This window comes from Chiloscyllium punctatum, chromosome 34 (assembly GCF_047496795.1).
Source record: "Chiloscyllium punctatum isolate Juve2018m chromosome 34, sChiPun1.3, whole genome shotgun sequence".
Lineage (NCBI taxonomy): Eukaryota > Metazoa > Chordata > Chondrichthyes > Orectolobiformes > Hemiscylliidae > Chiloscyllium > Chiloscyllium punctatum.
This window is the reverse complement of record NC_092772.1, coordinates 14,234,597-14,252,888: the sequence shown is the minus strand read 5'-3', so window position 1 is coordinate 14,252,888 and position 18,292 is coordinate 14,234,597. Positions and strand designations below refer to the sequence as shown.

At 46.2% G+C, this 18,292-nt stretch overlaps 1 protein-coding gene across 3 annotated transcripts in view; it reads right to left on the bottom strand.

The window, feature by feature from the left end:
• Positions 1-18,292, bottom strand: part of LOC140458769 (uncharacterized) — a 135,833-nt gene that overhangs the window by 52,089 nt on the left and 65,452 nt on the right. For 2 of the 3 annotated variants that reach the window (XR_011953672.1, XR_011953671.1), the window contains exon 3: positions 8,711-8,839. The gene's annotated coding sequence lies outside the window, so the exon portion shown is untranslated. Of the gene's footprint in view, positions 1-8,710; positions 8,840-12,785; positions 12,813-18,292 lie in introns of those variants that run through there. The other variant, XM_072553414.1, reaches the window with a different exon arrangement.

The following is an 18,292-nucleotide window of genomic DNA, read 5'->3' as shown; positions in this document are numbered from 1 at the left end:
GGTAGATGGATTTCTGACACTGAGATAAAAAAAGATTTAGACACCAGAGAGACGTGGTTACAGGGCGAACAAAAGGTGGGCATAAATATTCAATGGATCACAACCTTGCAGAAACTGAGGCAAACTGAGGCTAACAATAATGGGTAAGAAAGGCATCACAGAGAAAGCATTTGGTCTCAGATCATGAAGTAGAGTCAGTCTGAATGTAAATTCTGGCTACTACTTTCCAAGGACACAAGCAGCGAACAGTTTTAATTCACCGAACAGCATTCCATTGCTCATCACTGCATTACACAGGAACTCATCGGAATTTTTAAACAAACACATTGTGATAATTTTCGGCAACTTCAATATTCACAATATCTGGGACAGTCACACTGACAACAGTGATATTGGAAGAGGACTTCAGAGAACTTTCAGTGTTGCTTTGAATAAATTGTGCAACTGGCGAGGGACATAACTATCTCAGAGCGACCATTGTGTGATGAAACTGAGTGAATGAGTCATGTCACCTGGAGAGATCCTCTGGGATATTGTGAGAAAGTGCAGTTTAAAATAATATAAAGTTTTAAAGTGAATCACAGAAAGGACAAGCTACAACTAGAAACAAAAATAACCAATAACATGAGTTTGAGAGGGGAACTGACCAAGGTAAACAGGCTATACAGACTGAAATATGTGCCTGTCAATGAACAGTGGAAAACATTTGAAGGAGCAGTGTAAAACATCAACAAAAGGACATTCCATTGAAACAGCCAAATCCTCAGCAAGAAATCCCCATCGATCCCTCACTCAAGTAAAAAGGATCATATTAGATTATCGGGCTTAGAGGATCACCAAAAAGTACTTAAAATCCTGAAGTGAGAGAATGTTTTAGGAGTAAGTTTTAAAGGGATTGCAAAGGGTCTGCTCACAGGAGGAGGTCAGATGGAAGAGGGAATAATTGTCAAGGTTTTATGTCACAAAAGGAACCGGAAGAGCTGAAGGTGCTGGAGGTGGTGAGAGTGTTACAGAGAGGGGTCAGGGACTGAACGGTGTTACAAAGCAGGTATGGATTGCTGTCGCTGGAGCTGTTTGCAGAGGTAGGGAGGGACATAGGTATTTTTTTTATTCATTCATGGGATGAGGGTGTCACTGCTAATTACCCTGAGTATAGTACAGAGTCTACCATATTGCTGTGGGTCTGGTGTCACGTCCAGGACAGACCAGGTTAGAATGTCAGATGTTCTTCTCTCAAGGACGTAAGTGAACCAGATGAGTACTTCCTAGTGTTTAACAATGCTTTTATGGTGGCCTCACCAATGTCCTGTACAGCTACAACATGACGTCCCAACTTTTACTCTCAATGCTCTGCCCAATGAAGGTAACCATCCCAAACACCTGCTTCATCAACCTGTCTGCCGGTGACACCACTTTCAAAGAACTGTCTACCTGCATGCCTGGGTCTCTGTCTGACAACACTACACAGGGCCCAAACATTAACTGTACAAGTCCCACCCTGGTTTGTTTCTCTAAAATGGAACACCTCACCTTTATCTAATTAAACTCCATCTGCTATTCTTCAGCCCACTATCTCAGCAGTACTGTCCATCCTGTTGTATCACAGATACCCTTCTTCACTGTCCACTTTGCCACATATTTCAGTTTCAACCAAGAAGCTTACTTCCCACAAAACCAATATTCCCATCCAAACCATTTATCAAAATGACAAACACCAGGAGACCGACTCCACCGCTGGTCACATGTCTCCAGTCAGAAAGGCAACATGTCTCCCACCACCCTCTGTCTCCTACCATCCAGCCCAATTTTGTATCCAGTTGACTAGCTCCTCCTGAATGCCATATCCTTCTACATTGATCTGAACATATTACCCAGTTTACCATACGGATCGTAGAACACAGAACAGTACAGCACAAGACCATTCGGCGACGATGGCATGCACATCTTTTACCCGACTGTCAGATCAAACTAACCGACATACCCTTCATTTTGCTATCATCCATGTGCCTATCCAAGAGTCTGTTAAAATGTCCCGTTCCACCCACCTATCATTCTCTGTGTAAAGGACCTACATCTGAATTCTCCCCTTACCCAACCTCCAATCACCCTCAAATTATGCCCCTGGTACCATGTATGCCATGGAACAAAGAGGTCTCTCACTACTCAATCTATCTGTGCCTCACACCATCTTGTTCACCTCTTCCAAGTCACAGCGCACTCTTCTTCACTCCAATGAGAAAAGCCTTAGTTTCCTCAACCTTTCTTCATAAGACATGTTCTCCAGTCCAGGCAGAATCCTGGTAAATCTCCTCTTTACCCTCTCTAAAGCTTCCATATCCTTCCTGAAATGAAGGGACGAAATCTGAACACAATATTCCAAATGGATCTAAACAGGGCTGTATAGAGCTGTAGCATAACCTCACGCTTTAAAACTCAATTCCGCAGCTAACGAAAGCGAATACAACATATTCCTTCTATCCAACATTATCAGCTTGGGTGGAAAATTAAAAAAGTCTCAGGTCATGAAATCCAAGATCCATCTGTTCCTCCACACTATCCAGTATTCTGCCTTTATCCCTGTATTCTGCATTCAAGTCTCACCTTCCAAAATGAATCACTTCACACTTTTCCTGATTTAACTCCATCTACCACTTCTCAGCCCAGCTCTACATCCAGTCAATGTCCCGTTGCAACCTACAACAGATCTCCACACTCTTCACTACTCCACCAACCTTCGTGTCATTGGCAAACTTACTAACCCACTCTTCCACTCACACATCCAAGTCATTCATAAAATCACAACGAGCAGAAGTCCTGTAACCTCTCCCTGCAGAAACCCACTGGTCACTGAGCTCCAGGCTGAATGATTTCCATCTGTCATCACCCTCTATCTTCTATGGGCCAGGAATTCTATATCCAGACAGGCAGGTTTCCCTGTATCCCATGCTCTGTACTTTCTCAATGAGCCATAAATGTGTTTTGTCACATTCTCAAAGGATTCAATAAGATTTGTGAGTCATGACCTGTCCCTTACAAAGCCATGCTGACTTCCTCTAATCAAACTATGGTTTTCCAAGGAATCACAAATCCTGTCTCTCAGAGTCCTCTCCAATAATCTGCACATCACAGAGAGAAGACTGAGAGGCCTGTGATTCCCAGGATTATCTCGATTCCCTTTCTTGAAAAACTCATGGCTGATTCACCAAACCTGCACATCTTTGGGCTGTGGGTGGAAACCTAAGCACCTATTGGAAACTCACACAGACATGGGGAGAAGTGCAAACTCCACACAGACAATTGCCTGGGGCTGGAATCAAAATCACGTCCCTGGTGCTGGGAGGCAGTAGTGCTAACCACTGAGCCACCGTGCTGCCCCATGTAACTCTCTAGAGCCCTGCTTCTGATCCTTGGTTCCTCAACCTTAGGTTAGCTTCCTTCTTCCTCTTGACAAGATGTTCTACATCCCTTGGAACCTTGTCAAATGCTTTACTAAATCTCATGTAGACAACGGTGACTGCTCTGCCTTCGTCTATCTCTTGGCCAACTCCTCGAAGAATCAATCCAGTTTGTGAAACACAGTTTTCCACTCACAAAGCCATGCGCTGACTATCTCTAATCAGCCCTTGCCTTTCCAAATATATGTAGCTCCTTTCTCTCAGAATCTCCTCCAACAACTTCCCCAACACTGGGCTCACGGGACTATAATTTCCTTGCTTTTCCCTGCAACCCTTAAGTGATGGAATAACATTAGCCACCTTCCAGTCTTCCGGTAACTCATTGTGTCTGTGGATAATATAAATATCTCTGTTAGGGACACCGCAACCTCTTCCCTAGCTTCCCACAATATTCTAGGATAGACATAATGAGCTACTGAGGATTGATCGACCTTTGTTTGTTTTAAGACTCCAACACTTTCTCTTCTCTGGTGAGGATTCTTTCCAAGACATCACTATTTATTTCCCCACGTTCCCGAGCTTCCATGTCTTTCTCCACAGTAACTTCTGACAACACTATCTTGTCCAATATCTCACCCACCTCCTGATAGTTAAGGTGCCCTATTCTCTACCAAGTTACTCCTTAGCCCTTATTGAAACTTGTGTAAAGGCTTCTGATAATTCAAATACACCGTATCCTCACTACAGCCACTCCTTCACCCTTATCTACTCTGCCATTTATACTCACACCAATAAAAATACAATCCAACAGGCTCAAAAACACATTGTCTTTTTATTAAATGTGTTTCTAAGGGTCCAGTTATTGTATATTGACATATCATTTCAAACATATTTCAGCTCCCGACCTACTGTCAGGCTGACACTGTTTGGTTTCAGACTGGCAGCAGAAATGGTTATGGGAATTCTTGTTTCTCAGTCTGGAAAAGGTAGCTTACAGGTTCAACAGGTAATAGAGGCTTTGGAATTAAGGAGGGAGTGATGTGGGGACCGTATGAGATTATGGACACAGAGAGTGCAGTGGTGACTGAAGAACATTATGGAGATAGGGAGTAATGTGGGGCCTGAAAGGGGCCAAAGAGATCTGCAGGGCTGTTGGGCCCGAAGGAGTTTGCACAGAGCAGGAGGATCATGGGGATTGAAGGAGGTTACCCTGAACGGGAGGGTCATCGGGTCAGGATGAGATTATGGAGATAGGGAGGGTTGTGGGGCCTTTTGGAGGTTATGGAGTTAGGGAGGTTTGTGGGGAATGATTCAGGATACATAGATAGGAAGAGTCGTGGGGACTGAAGGAGTTTATGGAGACAGGGAGGGCTGTGGGGACTGAAGGAGGTTACATAGATAGTAAGTTTATAGAGATGCACAGTGACTACTGGCATTTAGTGATGCAGCGGGCTGTAGTAACTGGGACGGGGGGGGGGGGCTGTCTTACAGTGATAGGGAGGGTTGTGGAAGATGGAACAGCTTGACAGATATAGGGCGGGCTTTAGGAATGGGAGGACTTTCCAGGGATTTTGAGGAATGCAGGGATGGGACGTGGTAACAATCACAGGGAAGATTTTGGGAACTTGTTCTGAGATGGGGACAACTGAGAACAGAAGTGAGCCAAACAGTTAGGACAGGCAGGATTAATCAATTAAACTGCATTTATTTCAATGCAAGGGGCCTAACAGGGAAGGCAGATTAACTCAGGGCATGGTTTGGAACATGGGACTGGGATCTCATAGCAATTACAGAAACATGGCTCAGGGATGGGCAGGACTGGCAGCTTAATGTTCCAGGATACAAATGCTACAGGAACGATAGAAAGGGAGGCAAGAGAGGAGGGGGAGTGGTATCTTTGATAAGGGATAGCATTACAGCTGAGCTGAGGGAGGATATTCCCAGAAATACATCCAGGGAAGTTATTTGGGTGGAACTGAGAAATAAAAAGGGATGATCACCTTATTAGGATTGTATTACAGACCCTCCAACAGTCAAAGGGAAATTGCCAAACAAACTTCTAAGGAGATCTCAGCTATCTGTAAGAATAATAGGGTAGGTATGGGAGGGGATTTTAACTTTCCAAACATCGGCTGGGACTGGCATAGTGTTAAAAGTTTAGATGGAGAGGATTTTTTTTAAGTGTGTAGAAGATAATTTTCTGATTCAGTATATGGATGTACCTACTAGAAAAGGTGCAAAACTTGACCTACTCTTGGCAAATAAGGCAGGGCAGGTGACTGAGGTGTCAGTGGGTGAGCACGTTGGGGCCAGCGACCATAATTCTATTTGTTTTAAAATAGTGATGGAAAAGGATAGACCAGATCTAAAAGTTGATGTTCTAAATTGGAGAAAGGCCAATTTTGATGGTATGAAGCAAGAACTTTTGAAAGCCGATTGGCGGCAGATGTTCGAAGGTAAAGGGACGGCTGGAGAATGGGAAGCCTTCAGAAATAAGATAACAAGAGTCCAGAGAAAGTATATTCCTGTCAGGGTGAAAGGGAAGACTGGTAAGTGGAGAGAATCCTGGATGACTAAAGAAATTGAGTGTTTGGTTCAGAAAAAGAAGGAAGCATATGTCAGGTATAGATAGGATAGATCAAGTGAATCCTTAGAAGAGTATAAAGGAAGTAGGAGTATACTTAAGAGGGAAATCAGGAGGGCAAATGCGGACATGAGATAGGTCTGACAAATAGAATTAAGGAGAATGCAAAGGGTTTTTAAAAAATATATTAAGAAAAAAAGGGTAACTAGGGAGAGAATAGGGCCGCACAAAGATCAGCAAGGCGGCCTTTTTGTGCAGCCACAGAAAATGGGGGAGATACTAAATGAATATTTTGCATCAGTATTTATTGTGGAAAAGCATATGGAAGATATAGACTGTAGAGAAAGAGATGGTGACATCTTGCAAAACGTCCAGATTACAGAGGAGGAAGTGCTGGATGTCTTGAAATGGTTAAAGGTGAACAAATCCCCAGGAACTGATCAGGTGAACCCGAGAACTCTGTGGGAAGCTAGAGAAGTGATTGCTGGGCCTCTTGCTGAGATATTTGTATCATCAATAGTCACAGGTGAGGTGCCAGAAGACTGGAGGTTGGCAAAAGTGGTGCCACTGTTTAAGAAGGGTGGTAAAGACAAGCCAGGGAACGACAGACCAGTGAGCCTGACCTCGGCGGTGGGCAAGTTGTTGGAGGGAATCCTGAGGGACAGGATGGACATGTATTTGGAAAGGCAAGGACTGATTAGGGGTAGTCAACAAGGCTTTGTGTGTGGGAAATCATGTGTCATAAACTTGATTGAGTTTTTTGAAGAAGTAAAAAAAAAGATTGAGGAGGGCAGAGTGATAGATGTGATCTATATGGACTTCAGTAAGGCAATCAACAAGGCTCCCCATGGGAGACTGATTAGCAAGGTTAGAACTCATGGAATACAGGGAGATCTAGCCATTTGGATACAGAACTGGCTCAAAGGTAAAAGACAGAGGGTGGTGGTGGAGGGTTGTTTTTCAGACTGGAGGCCTGTGACCAGTGGAGTGCCACAAGGATCGTTGCTGGGTCCTCTACTTTTTGTCATTTACATAAATGATTCGGATGTAAGCAGAAGAGGTACAGTTAGTAAGTTTGCAGATGACACCAAAATTGGAGGAGGTGGAGTGGACAGCGAAGAATGTTCCCTCAGATTACAACAGGATCTGAACCAGCTGAGCCAATGGGCTGAGAGCTCGCAGATGGAGTTAAGTTCAGATATATGCAAGGTGCTGCATTTTAGGAAAGCAAATCTTAGAAGGACTTATACACTTAATGGTAAGGTCCTAGGATGTGTGGCTGAACAAAGAGACCTTGGAGTGTGGGTTCATAGTTCCTTGAATGAGGAGTCACAGGTAGTCAGGATAGTGAAGGCGGCATTTGGCATGCTTTCCTTTATTGGTCAGAGTGTTGAGTACAGGAGTTGGGAGGTCATGTTGCGGCTGTACAGGACATTGATTCGGCCACTGTTGGAATATTGCATGCAATTTTGGTAGACTTCCTATCGGAAAGGTTGTAAAACTTGAAATGGTTCAGAAAAGATTTACAAGGATGTTGCCAGGGTTTGAGGATATGAGCTACAGGGAGAGGCTGAACAGGCCGGGGCTCTTTTCACTGGAGCGTCGGAGGCTGAGGGGTGACCTTACAGAAGTTTACAAAATTATGAGGGGTATGGATAGGATAAGTAAACAAAGTCTTTTCCCTTGGGGTCAGGGAGTCCAGAAATAGAGGGCATAGGTTTATGGTGAGAGGGGAAAGTATATAAAAGAGACCCAAGAGGCAACCTTTACACAGAGGGTGGTACGTGTATGGAATGAGCTGCCAGAGGATGTGGTGGAGGCTGGTACAATTACAACATTTAAGAGGCATTTGGATGGGTATATGAATAGGAAGGGTTTGGAGGGATATGGGACAGGTGCTGGCAGGTGGGACGAGATTGGGTTGGGATATCTGGTCGGCATGGACGGGTTGGACCGAAGGGCGAGTTTCCAAATTGTACACCGTTATGACTCTATCACTCATGGAGGTTATAGAAATAAACTGTGTGGTCACGTCTGGAGGAGATTTAAGGTATAAAGATTTGTAGTTACCGAAGGAAATTCCATCAATGGGGACCAGCAGAGTTTACAGAGACTGAGTGCGTTTTAGAGACAGGAAGAGTTCATAGTCATCATTAGAAATGGAGAAACTAATTTATGAGAGAAGCAGGGTCACTCTGCACTGTGCCCAGAGACAAGGAGGAGTCTAACAGCTGGAGGAGGTTACTGAGGTACAGAGCTTTTTTGTTGTCGTGACGGGAAGGTTACAGAGATCATGAAGGTAGTAGGAGTTCAAAACAGTCACAAAGACAGGGAGGTTTCTCAGGTCTGGAAAGGACGACACTGACCTGGATGGCTTAAGGAACTGAAGAGTTGTTTTTCTTCAGTTAAGGAGAGATGTGACAGAACCCGGCACTAAAGGCAAAGGCAGAAACTTGGAGAGTTGTACTGGTCGGAGGAGCTAACAGGGATAGGCAGGATTGTTGGGGCTCATAGAGATAGGGAAAGTGGTATTTATGAAACAGACAATGGAGAAACTGACAGACATAGGGAGGGTTCTGTGGAACAGTTGAATTTACAGACATGATGGTGACAATGAAGCCTGAGAATTTTCTCATGTTCCTTGCCCAGCATTGTTCTGACCTCATGCCCTCAGGGTCTGAATTAAAGCCCATGAACTCCTCCCTGTGCTGTTTACTGTGAATGATCTTACCGGCTGCAGGATTTACTGAAGGCTCCAGATCTCCCTCTCCATCTCTCTCTGGCTGACAAACCGTCTTCAATGTGGTGATGGACGATTCAGGAATTGGGAATTCTGCTGAGTCAGGGCCATCAGGAATACCTACAGGAGACAGGGAAATAGACAGAATGGTAAATTACACTGCTGTAACGAAGGTTACACATGGAGAATGGCACTGAGTCCCACAGAGATATGGAAATTCCCAGTCTCCATCCATGGCCTGTGCAGTTGCTTCCCTCTGGAGTGGAGAATGCTGTTGGCTCAGGATCTGGAGTAGCTGCAAGAGTGAGAGACACTGACAGAGGCAGCAATTAGACCCTCACAGTGAGGAATACCACATGGACAGAGACAGTGTGATATCAGCAGAGTGCAGGAATGTATCAGGATCACACAATGGTATCATCAGAAGTGGTTCTGACCAGTGAGCACTGCTACCAGTACTCAGGGAGGACTGAGCTATTTTATTGGGATAGGCTCCTCTGGTACCAGGATTATGCAGTGTGCTATAAACGGACACAGATGAGGAGGGGGACAGGTCTGAGGTGAATGGAAATTCCCAAGTCCAAAGAGAAAGGTTGAAATATTGGAACACCATGGAGATGTGGATGAAGACCAACAGAAAGAAACAGTAAGGGACTGAGTTTAATTAAAATACTACATTGTCAAATAGATTTGTGAAAGGAAATTATTGGTTAAAATAAAGTAAATGCCATTTCTGCCCCTCACAATTCCTCACACACCACAAGTGACATCACTTCCACTCCTCACATCATCGCTGATGTCACACACTCAGTGACTTCCATGCCCCCGCCCCCACTGCCGTGTTTGCCCCCACCAAAGCCACTCAGCTGCATTCTGCTTACACCACCCCCAGGTCCCACCGTCACCATCCCTGCCCCCAGAACCCTGAGGGGAACAGCACCCCTGCTCATGACTCCATCCCCATTCCCCCTAACACCACACCCACTCCAGTTACAGGCTCCGTCGCCTCCCCCAGCTCCACACCTACGCCTGGTCCCAGCTCCCAGTCCTGCCGAGTTTTCACCATTCCCCCTGTCCTCCCCCTCACTGAGGACGAATGATCAGTCCTCAGCAAAGGCCTCACCTTTATCCCCCTCCGTCCACACATCAATGAATTTAATACACACCGTGACATCGAACACTTCTTCCACCACCTCCGCCTCAGAGCTTACTTTTACAATGAAGACTCCCGCCTATTTTCTGAGGACCCCTTTGCCACCCTCCAATACACTCCATCCACCTGGACACCCCGCGCTGGCCTATTACCTGCCTTTGATTTCTTCATTTCCAACTTCCACCGAGACATTAACCGCCTCACCCTATCTCCCCCCTCCCCCACTCCAACCTCTCACCCTCACAACGTACAGCCCTCCACTTCCTCTGCTCCAATACCGACCTCACCATCAAACCAGCAGAAAAAGGGGGTGCAGTGGGAGTCTGGTGCACTGACCTCTACACCGCTGAAGCCATGATGCCAACTCGAAGACACCTCCTCCGAACACCCCCTCTCCCATGACCCACCTCCCATCACCAAACCGTCATCTCCCAGAGCAGACAGAACCTCATCACCTCAGGAGGAGATCTCCCACCCACAGCTTCCAACCTCATTGTCCGGGATCCCCCACTGCCCGGTTCTACAAGTCTAACCACCCCAACTGCCCCATTGTCTCAGCATGCTCCTACCCCACCGAACTCATGTCTCCCTACCTCGACATTGTCCTGTCCCCCCTAGTCCAGGAACTACCCACATTCGTTTGAGACACCACTCACACCCTCCACTCCTCCAAGACTTCCATTTCCCTGGCCCACCAACGCCTCACCTTCACCATGAATATCCAATCCCTCTACACCTCCATCCACCATGACCAGGACCTCGAAGCCCTCTGTTTCTTCATCTCCCGACGTCCACAACAGTACCATTCCACCGAGACTCTCATTCGGTTGGCTGAACTTGTCCTCACCCTTAACAATTTTTCCTTTGAATCCTCCCACTTCCTCCAGACCAAAGGGGTAGCCATTAGCACCCGTATGGGCCCCAGCTATGCCTGTCTCTTTGTTGGCTACGGAGAACAGTCCATCTTCCGTAATTATACCGGCACCACTCCCCACCTCTTCCTCCGCTACAATGATGACTGCATAGGCGCCACCTCGTGCTCCCGCGAGGAGTTTGAGCAATTCATCAACTTCACCAACATATTCCACCCTGACCTTAAATTTACCTGGACCATCTCTGACACCTCCCTTCCCTTCCTGGACCTCTCCATCCCCATTAATGACAACCAACTTGACACTGACATTTTTTACAAACCCACTGACTCCCACAGCTACCTGGATTACACCTCTTCCCACCCTACCTCTTGCAAAAATGCCATCCCGTATTCCCAACTCCTCCACCTTTGCCGTATCTGCTCCCAGGAGGATCAGTTCCACCACAGAACACACCAGGTGTCCTCCTTCTTTAGAGACCGCAATTTCCCTTCCCACGTGGTTAAATATGCCCTCCAACGCATCTCATCCACATCCCGCACCTCCGCCCTCAGACCCCACCCCTCCAACCGTAACAAGGACAGAACGCCCCTGGTGCTCACCTTCCACCCTACCAACCTTCGCATAAACCAAATTATCCGCTGCCATTTCCGCCACCTCCAAACGGACCCCACCACCAGGGATATATTTCCCTCCCCACCCCTCTCCACTTTCCGCAAAGACCATTCCCTCCATGACTACCTGGTCAGTTCCACGCCCCCGAAAAACCCACCCTCCCTTCCTGGCACCTTCTCCTGCCACTGCAGGAATTGCAAATCCTGCGCCCTCACCTCTCCCCTCACCACCATCCAAGGCCCCAAAGGAGCCTTCCACATCCAAAGTTTTACCTGCACATCCATCAATATCATTTATTGTATCCGTTGCTTCCAATGCAGTCTTGTCTACATTGGGGAGACTGGACACCTCCTAGCAGAGCACTCTAGGGAACATCTCTAGTACACTCACACCAACCAACCGCACCGCCCTGTGACCCAACATTTCAACTCCCCCTCCCACTCTGCCGAGGACATGCAGGTCCTGGGCTTCCTCCACATCCACTTCCTCACCACCAGACGCCTGGAGGAAGAACGCCTCACCTTCCGCCTCGGAACACTTCAACCCCAGGGCATCAATGTGGACTTCACCAGTTTCCTCATTTCCCCTTCCCCCATCTCACCCCACCTCCAGCCTTCCAGCTCAGCCCCGCCCTCATGACCTGTCCTAATGGCCTCTCTCCCTTCCCACCGATCCATCCCACCCTCCTCTCTGACCTATCACCCCCATCCCCACCCCCATTCACCCAATGTACTCTTTGCTACCTGCCCCCACCCTCCTCTCTGACCTATCACCCCCATCCCCACCCCCATTCACCTATTGGACTCGATGCTACTTTCTCCCCATCCCCACCCCTCTCTCATTTATCTCCCCACTCTGCAGGCTCCCGGCCTCTGTTCCTGATGAAGGGCTTTTGCTGTTCGATTTTCATGCTCCTCGGATGCTGCCTGACCTGCCGTGCTTTTCCAGCACCACTCTAATCTAGACTCTGGTTTCCAGCATCTGCAGTCCTTGTTTTTACCTTATTGGAGGAGGAGACTACCGAGATAAGGCATGTTGGAGACACTGAACCAAGTTACAGGGATAGGGATGGTAGTCTGGAATGCAGCACATTTCAAATATGTGGAGGGACTATCGGAAAGGGGAGAGGTTACAGCGATAGGTTCTGTTATAGGAATTAAAAATTATTGAAGACACTGGACCACAAGACATGCCATAGATACACCGTTGCAGAGTAGTGAGTTTTAATATAACAGAACTTACATTGGGATGGTGATTGAGCCTGGGGTGTGTGTGTGTGTGTGTGTGTGTGTGTGTGTGTGTGTGTGTGTGTGTGTGTGTGTGTATACTGTGCTCCCCTCCAGCACTGTATCTATGTCATGTTGTGTTCACAGATGGTTGGATCCCTCTCATTGTTCTTTGCTCTGTGCACTGTGGGTGACCTTACTTCACTACAGGATTTATTGAAGGCTCCAGATCTCCTTTCCCTTTGTCTCTCTCTGGCAGACCAACTGCATTCAATGAGGTGATGGACGATCCACCCAGCAGCTGGGAAGGCTATTGAGTAAGGACTTTCCTGAGTACTGACAGGAGACAGAGAAATAGACAGAATGGGAAATTAAACAGATGCAGTGAGGGTTACACAGGGAGAATGGCACTGAGTCCCACAGAGATCTGGAAAATGGAGCGATATTAAGTAATAGTCCCAGATTGCTGGAAGATGTCAGGATCACACAATTGTGTTGTAAGAATGGATTTAGCTTCATGATGCCCTGGTATCAGTGCTCAGGGATGAGCTCCCAGTGAGCAGGTGAAGTAATGGCCTCGTGGTATTATTGCGAGAGAATGTATCCAAAACCTCAGCTAATGTTCAGGGGAGGCAGGATTGAATCCCACCATCTGAAAAGGAGACATTTGAAATCAATAATTTTAAAAATAATAATTAACAGTCCACAAATATATATGAAACCATTACTGAAGTACAACAAATCCAAACCCTTGTCCTTTAGAGAAGGACATCTGCCCATCCTCACGTGGTCTGCACGACATCCCCACAGCAAAGGGTTTGCCTCTCAATTACCCTCTGAAATGGCCGAGCAAGTTACTCAGCTCAAGGGCTTCTGGGACTGGGCAAGAAAGGCTGGTCAGCCAGAGACTCACACATCCCATACCTGATTTTAAAAAAAAAATCTATGAGGATGGTCCCCCTGGAACTGTGCTGGGAGGAGTGTCCTGGCCAATCATGTCGGTAGGTTTATGGACAGGGCATTAAACTGACAGAGAGGATGCAGGTGAAAGGAGCTTTCCAAATCCAAAGGGAAAAGGTGAAGCAATGGAACAGCATGGGAATGTGGCTGAACACAAGCAGAAAGGAACAGGATGGGACAGAGTTTAACTAAAATTGTACATCAGAAAATAGATTTGTGACAGAAAATTGGGGAAGAGAGTATATTATGTTTTTTTTTTGAACAGACAACGTTGCTGCAATAAGGTCGATGGATTTGTGACACAGAGATAAAAGAGATTTAGACACCAGGGAGACATGGATACAGGGTGAACAAAAATATTCAGTGGTTCGTAATCTTGTGCAAACTCAGGCAAAATGGGCAACGCTAACAATAATGGATAACAAAGGCATTACAGAGAAAGTATTTGGCCTCAGGTCATGAAGTAGAGTCAGTCTGAATGTAAATTCTGGCTACTACTTGCCAAGGACACAAGCAGCAGAACAGTTTTAGCCACCGAACAGCATTTCATTGCTCATCACTGCATTACACAGGAACTCATTGGAATTTTTTAACAAAGGCATTGTGATAATTTTGGAAAACTTCAATATTTGTATAATCTGGGACAATCACACGGTCAACATTGATATTGGAAGGAGTTCAGGAGAATTTCTTTTCAGTGTTTCTTTGAAAAACACATTGTGCAATTGGCTCGGGACATAACGATCGCAGAGCGACCGTGTAATGAAACTTCGTGAATGAGTAATGTCACCTGCAGAGATCCTTCGGGAAATTGTGATAAAGTGCAGTTTAAAGAAATATAAAGTTTTAAAGTGAATTACAGAAAGGACAAGCTACAGCTAGAAACAAAAATAGCCAATGACATGAGTTTGAGAGGAGAACTGACCAAGGTAAACAGGCTAAACAGACTGAAATATGTGTCTGTAAATGGACAGTGGAAAACATTTACAGGGACAATGCAAAATACTCAATAAAAGGACATTCCATTGAAACAGTAAAAACCTCAGCAAGAAATTCCCACTAATCCCTCACTCAGGACAAAAAGGATCAAACTAGATTATGAGGCTGAGAAGATCACCAAAAAGTACTTAAAATCCTGAAGTGAGAGAGTGTTTTCGGAGTTAAATGTTAATGAATTGCAATGGGTCTGCTCGCAGGAGGGGGGCTGTGGGAAGGGGAGCCACGGTCAGGGTTCATTGACACAATAGGAACAGGGAGAGGTGAAGGTGCTGGAGGTGGTGAGAGTGTTACAGAGAGGGGTCAGGACCTGAACAGTGTTACAAAGCCAGTACAGTTTGCTGCAGCTGGAGGGGTTTGCAGAGGTAGAGAGGGACATATGTATTTTTATTTATTCAGTCATGGGATGTGGGTGTCACTGCCTGGAACAACGGTATTTGACCCCTCTGCTAATTACCCAGAGGGTAGATCAGAGTCAGCCATATTGCTGTGGGTCTGGAGTCACATGTCGGCCAGACCAGGTTAGAATATTTGATGTCCTTCCCTAAAGGAGGTTAGTGAACTAGATGAGTTCTTCCCACTGATCAACAATGTTTTTATGGTGGCCTGACCAATGTCTTTTACAGCCACAACATGACATTCCCAACTCTTACTCTTAATGCTCTCCCCAATGAAGGTAACCATCCCAAACACCTGCTTCACCAGCCTGTCGACCTGTGACACCACATTCAAAGAACTGTGTACCTGCATCCCTGGGTCACTGACTGACAATACTACCCAGGGCCCAAACATTAACTGTACAAGTCCCACCCTGGTTTGTTTCACCAAAATGGAACACCTCACCTTTATCTAATTAAACTCCATCTGCTATTCTTCAGCCCACTATCCCAGCAGTACTGTTCATCCTGTTGTATCACAGATAACCTTCATCATTGTCCACTTTCCCACCAATTTCAGTGTCACCCAAAACAATTACTTACCAGGAAACCAATATTCCCATCCAAACCATTTACCCAAATGACAAACAACAGGGGACCCACTTCACCGCTGGTCACATGTCTCCAGTCAGAAAAACAACATGTCTCCCACCACCCTCTGTCTCCTACCATCAAGCAAATTTTGTATCCAGTTCACTAGCTCCTCCTGAATGCCATATCCTTTTTTACACTGATCTGAGCTTATTACCCAGTTTACCAGACAGAACACAGAACGCAGAACAGTTCAGCCCAAGACCCTTCGGCCATGATTTCATGCCAACCTTTTCTCCAACTGTAAACTCAAAATAACTACATACCCTTTATTTTACTATTATCCATGTGTCTGTCCAAGAGTCTATTAAATGTCCCAGATGTGTCTAATTTTACTCCCACCATTGGCAGTCCATCCAACCACCTACTATTCTCTATCCTCTTATCCATCCTCCATTCACCTTAAAATTACACCCCCTTGTAATAGCCATTTAAGCCATAGGAGGAAATGTCTCTGACGATTCACTCACTCTGTGCCTCTCATCATCTTTTTCACCTCCACAAAGTCACCCCGCCCCCTTCTCCAATGAAAAAAGCCTTAGCTCCCTCAACCTATCTCCACAAGAAATGCCCTCCATTGCAGGCAGCATCTTGGTAAATCTCCTGTGTACACTCTCTAAAACTTGCACAGCCTTCCTGTAAACAGGGGACCAGAACTGAACACAATATTCCAAGTGTGGTCTCACCAGGACGCTATAAAGATGCAGTAAAACGTCTCGGCTCTTACAGTCAATCCGCTTCTAAGGGGAGCCAACACAACATATGCCTTTTTAACAACCCGACCAACGTGCGTGGCGATTTTGAGGGATCTATGGACACCGACCCCATGATCTCTCTGTTCCTCCACAATGCCAAGTATTCTGCCTTTCACCCTGTATTCTATATTCAGGTTTGACCTTCCAGAATGAATCACTTCACACTTTTCCAGATTGAACTCCATCTGCCACTTCCAGCCCAGCTCTCTGACCTGTCAATGTCCCATCGCAACCTCCAACAGCTCTCCACATTCCCCACCACTCCACCAACCTTCACGTTATTGGCAAACTTACTAACCCACTCTCCAACATCCACATCCAAGTCATTTATAAAAATCACAAAGAGCAGAGTCCCAGAGCCGATTGTTACAGAACCCCACTGGTCACTGAGCTCCAGGCTCAATACTGTCCATCTGCTGCCACCCTCTGTCTTCACTGGGCCATCCAATCCTGTATCCAGACAGACAGATTTCCCTGTATCCCAATCATCCTTCTTTTCTGAATGAGCCATCAACGTATTCTGTCATATCCTCAAAGAATTCAGTACGGGTTGTGAGGCATGACCTGACCCCTCACAAACCCATACTGACTGTCACTAAATTAACTATGGTTTTCCAAGTAGTCATAAATCCTGTCTTTAGAATCCTCGCCAATAATCTGCACACCACAGACATTCGACCAAATCTGTAATTCCCAGAATTCTACCTCCGTAACATGGCTTGGACTTTATAAATCTTCTCTCCTCTGCCATGTTCCCCAGAAGGGCACTGGAGGGTGGTGGGGGTTACAGAGATAGAGAGGAATATCAGGACAGGAGGATTTTGCAGACATTAGGAGGCTTCAGTAATTGTGAGGTTTCATGTTGGTGAAGGCATTTAAGGAGGGAGGGAGGGAGGATTGTAGGGAAATTAGAGGTTTCACAGTTTAGGTGTTTTGTTAGAGCTGCAAGTGGTTACTGAGTTGGGGAGGGTGTAAGCACTGGTGGATATTACAGAAACATGTGGTTTTGGTTGCAATGCAGGAAGAGGATTCAGGAAGCAGGAGAGTATGGGGTCTGAACGAGGTTACACAAATGGGAAGAGTGGTCAGGAGGGGAGGTGTTTACAGAGACAGCAATGGCCTGATCTGGAGCAGAGGACCCAGATTGGGAGGGATGTGGGGACTGGAGGTGGTTTCACAGGGAGGGAGGACCATAGACCCACAGGAGGTTACAGAAATGTGGAGAGCTGTAGGGCTGACAGGGGTTCATGGAGATGGGAATGTTGGGAGGGATGGAGAAGTTTACAGGGATAAGGATGTTTGTAGGACAGGGCTAGATCACAGACAGGGACTGTTTTAGGGAGCTGAGCAGATTACAGAGATAAAGATGTTTGTATTGACTGGAAGAACAAACAGAGATATGCAGGGGAGTCGTGACTGAAGACGTTTATAGACATAGGAAGGCTTAGGGTCTGGGGGTTATGGAGGCTGTGGAATCTGGATTTCTTTTCAGAGACTGGGATAACAATTTTGGTCAGAAACAGTTTCACAGATAAGGGAGCATAGCACAATCAGGAGGAAGTTGTAGGGGAGGATGACGTTTAAACAGATAGTGGTGTAAGAGCTGGACAAGGTTATGGAGATGGGTAGATGGTGGAGACACAGGAGGAGCTTACATTGACATGGGGGTGATAGTGACAGGAGGGTGTTAAATAGATCGTGGGTTTTGTAGGGACTGGATTGGGAGAGGCACAGGCATGGAGTGAGTTCGACAGATCAGGATTTCTGCAGAGATCTGTGAGGCTTACACTGATAGGGATGGGGGTCGGGTCTCCACAGACTGTTGGTGTTTAGGGACTGGAAGAGATTTGGTAGATAGGGAGGGATGTAAGAGCTGCAGGAGCTTATGGAGAGTTGAAGAGTTGGAGCAGTTTGCAGAGGTAGGTTTCTCAGACAGGAGTAGGTTATAGATAGTGAGGGCTGTGTGGT